The 4590-nt window shown below is 33.9% G+C and overlaps 1 pseudogene; it reads left to right on the forward strand.

The window, feature by feature from the left end:
- The first annotated feature begins 3481 nt into the window (after positions 1–3481).
- LOC110930586 lies at positions 3482–3906 on the forward strand (annotated as a pseudogene).
- The last annotated feature ends 684 nt before the right edge of the window (positions 3907–4590 follow it).

The following is a 4590-nucleotide window of genomic DNA, read 5'->3' on the forward strand; positions in this document are numbered from 1 at the left end:
TACACTACAAGATCTTAAACAAATCAAGGGAAGATCAAGAGAGGATTAGGGTGGGCCACTCTTGTGACTGTCCATATGAGGGGGGGGGGTCTTGGTTGTGATTAAATGGGTAGTTAGATTATATAGTTAGATCTTAAGTGTATTGATTAGTGTTTAAGTGTATGATGTGTTATATAGTGTGTTAGGGTGTTCGGGGATCATAACTAGCTCAGAAACATTAAAACAATGCTTCTAGTACAATTTTGGTGTTTCAGGTAGTGTCCGGTTGTTCGGTTAGATACTGGTTCGTTAAAGTGTCAAACTATACCGTTTAGTGTCTTTTATATATCCTGTTGTGACACTTTTAATTCCCGACACTTAGGAAAGCATTCAGGGCCGTTTAGTCATATTTTTGCATGTTACTAGCTTGTTAAAATGCTGAATTTTGCTAAAAAAAAATGCTGAATTCAGCACTTTAAATGGGTTTTAGGCACTTTCCGGCACTTAAACTATCACCTAGTGAAGCAGTTTTGTGATCCTCACTTTCCTACATACTATACTAGTGTAGTACCTTGTCTCTGGCTCATACGGGGTCTCAAAACACTGTCTGTCTATATACTGAACCTCGTCAGCATTTTTCTGAGTTATCCGCTAACTGTGCTAGCTGTGCTTTGTGCATCGTTTATGTCACTAAAGTTTGTATGTAAAATGATGTGACATTATGCAATATGTGATGCACATGTAAGTATGATGCAGTAATCAGAAAGCAATTAATTGTAATTCAGCACAGTCATTAAGCATTAATCAAGATTAATTAATTGTACGGATACCTGGATTTTTGACAGTTGTCACAATAATTATATAATCCATAATGACGTATTGTTATTACCATATGACAGTTCAAACAAATAACTTGAATTTATCACAAAAACCGATCTATATTAATAAGCAACACTAAAATACCATAATAAAATGTGTATTTTAAATACTAAAATATAACAAACACATTAAAATACCATAATAAAATGTGTATTTTGAATACCAAAATATAACAAACACACACACACACACACACACATATATATATATATGTGTATATATATATATAAAGCAAATGTGATGTACAGACATGTAATTTTACTTCGCGTCCAACACTTTAAACAATATATACAACTAATGAATGCTTGTTTTGTGAGGGTTAAATTGTAAAGAGCGCAAAATTTTAAGACACTGTGAAGGTGTAATAATAGTAAATTCTACCTTCACACCATACTCACACACCCAATATTTTTTCCTTCGTTGGCCCTCAAGAAACCTAACAGACGTCCACACAATCAAACCTAACAGTGATAGCGAAGACCTGAAGGAAAATCAAATGAAAGGGTGGAAGCAATTATTGATGAAATTAATTAGGTTTCAATTATTAATCATGAAACAGAAGATTAGTTGATGGGTGCAAATTGAAGATGGTAATTAAATCTGCCTTGTGTTTGCACGACTATTTAAGATGTAACTCATGCTTGAATTGTGAGGGACAGTTGTTATCAAGTTTGGATTACCCACTTTGTTCTCCTTCCTGCCATTCCACTAAAGACATTGTAACTTTGTCAATTGTGAACCAGGTCTCCATATGGCTGGTTAATTCCATACATCTGCGACCAGAATCTGCATATCTTAGATGCGAATTCTCTCCTCTTCTATGCATTTGTTATTTAATTTTGGTATTTCATGACTTCTTGTAGGTGTTGATGATTGATGATTGTTAAATGCACAAAATAATTGTGGTATTATTGAGATTTTGGTTTAGTGTTTTTTGTTTCATATGACTGAATTGCGAGTTGTTCTGTTTTGGTGAATACTAATTCATATGATGTTTGTTTCATGTTGTTAGTTTAAAAAAATTGGTTGATTGACATGATTTATAAGCATTTTTTGAAGTTTTAGTTGGAGCATCTAATCAGAAGAGAAGTATTCCTTATAGTATATGTGTAATTATGCTTTCTACAATGATTTATGGTTTGTTGATTTTGTTTACAGATCTTAGGTTTATCTCTCAACCTTGTTTTGTTTTTCATATAACAGAGGTGTATCTCTCTTTACTTTACATGTATGCATTTTTTCAAACATCCATATTGTTTAGTTAATGAAATTAGATATATTGATCTTTCTGTTGATGACTTTTTGTAAAACTAGAGATGGTACCCGTGTTGTGTTGTTGGGTTAGGGGGGACACGACTCATATATTTACTTTATCTGAACGGGTCAAATGGATTGACGGATTAAAAAAGGGGGTTGTGAAGTTGTAAATATTTTACAAAAAATGATTAATATGACGATTATTATTTATGATTCTTGAAATTAGATAGCGATTTTCACGATTTTCACGCCTGTAAAGTCAATTGTAATGGCTTAGCTGCTTGCTAAGTTTTGTCTTTGTTTGTTTTATAAAGTTTCTCCTGGAAAAAAAAAAGAGAATGTATAACCTATCGTTTATTATATATAACAAATCTGGGTGCTAAGCTACACTACACCTAATTTTTTATTTATGATAATTTTCTATTTCACCCCTTAATTGTTAATATATAATTCATACGGCCTCTTAATCTTATTTTTTTCTACTTTATGGAAGAAACTGGTACTAGAGGATACGAACGAACATAAGGAACTGAAATTGAAATTCTGGTGATAGAGGTTTCAGTTCCACGTGGAACCGTTCGTCGGAGTAGAGATGAAGACGTTACGATCTACGACACTGGTAAGAGAAGACGATTTGATTCTCCAGAGAACGTTTCTCAGATCTGGTGCGCCAATAATGAGTTATCCGTTTCTGATTGTCGATGGCAATTATTAACATTCAATGTGAGCAATGGTGGTGGTGGAAGGTGATTTTTAAACTTGAAGCCTCATCTGATTTGCACACTAGGTCTTCAATTTAAGGCTCGTTTGGTTTTTTTTTTAAATAGCTTTCAAACCGTTTTTTTGTGAATGATCTTTTACTACTTGATCTCTGAACAACTTTCCTAACAAGTAGATATTAACTCTTATAAATTTGAGGCCTAATTGTTTGCAAAGATTTGTATGAATTTTAGAAGAATTGTGGTACTGTTTTATATGAAGGTTACATTGCGGCCTCTGGTGACATTTGAAGACTTGGTTTATGTTTATATTTTCAAAGTGATCATGTGTGTGTGGTCTTTCAGTTTTATAATTTATTTGTCTATAACAAATTGCACACTATACATAGGTACCAGCTGATTCAAGGACTTGATTCACTAAGCTACAAAAGTAATAACTTCTCCTAATACTTAATGGTAGCTAAATCTGGAACGGTTTCATTACGGTTAATTTTAATTTCAACTATTCAAGAATAGGTATTTCATCACATTTTAAGATGTTCAAACCACCTCCCAAATTATTTTGAGTCTATATTCAATTTATGATTATAACTTGTTTTGAATTTGCAGCATGTAGCAGCTTCTTGTTGAATTCTTGAGTAGAAATCATGAGCCGTGGTGTCAGCAGTGGATGGGGACAGAGTTCACTTGACTACCTCTTTGGAAGTGATGAGCCAAAGCCCACTACTAGAAAGATAGAGGTGGTGGCTAGAGCTCCGGAAGAGCATGAGCCACTACCTAAGCCTACAACCGTTGTACACCAGCCAGAGGATACAAACGGATTCTTGATCCCTATTGGGATCCATGGTGGCTAACAACCGTTACCAGAGCTAATGGTCAGAAGACTTGCAACTTCCTCACGGTATGATTTATCGTTTTTAGAAACTTAAATCATGACTTTATGTTATGTATATTTATGATCGTTTACGTGTTCTGGTTTTGTGTGCAGGATCGACCTTCAACTAAGGTTCATGCAGCACCAGGTGCTGGTTCTTCTTAAGGTTACTTGTTTAGTGGTGGTGATAGCAATTGAAACCATATTGAGCTGTTTGATGTCAATTTAGACTTTGGTTATGGTGTCAACAAATTCTGCTTTCGTTTTCTTAGTGCTTATTGACTTTTAGATTTGTAATATGTATTTTTTATTGTATTATATCAATGATTCCAACTTTCCCCTTATTATTATTTGGTTTAAATGTTATTCTATTAATGCCAGTGATGTATTAATTAAGTCCCTAATGTGCCTTTCATAATGAAACATAAAAATAGAAAGATTGCAATTATGATCACATTCATAGAGCTTAAGACGTTGCAAAATGCACATAAACAAAACAAACTATTTTTTGTTAATAGTTAAAGGGCTCAAAGGTGTTGCTATCGTTCTGATTTGGGAATAAAAGTAGAAATTGCCTGGCAATCATATGCAACCTCACATTTTGGTTGCGTAATGGTCGTGTCGTGTATTGAGAACCAACATTTGATTTGTATCTGAAAAAGAATCATAGTTGCTGAGTTAGAGGACTCGGCATACGATGCTCTTCGGTTTGAGGTTGACCATCTGCAACCACAAAAACAGTGTTTTTTTTAAAATAGCAATCATGTACATATGAACATACATTAAAGAGCATGAAAAGGCTATTGCATCATGTGGTTGCGAAGTTAGTTATTGAAGGTGTTCTTAGGTATTAAGTAAAGCAACGTGTGATTGATAGAAACA

The sequence above is a fragment of the Helianthus annuus genome, chromosome 1, assembly GCF_002127325.2.
Source record: "Helianthus annuus cultivar XRQ/B chromosome 1, HanXRQr2.0-SUNRISE, whole genome shotgun sequence".
Classification (NCBI taxonomy): Eukaryota; Viridiplantae; Streptophyta; class Magnoliopsida; order Asterales; family Asteraceae; genus Helianthus; species Helianthus annuus.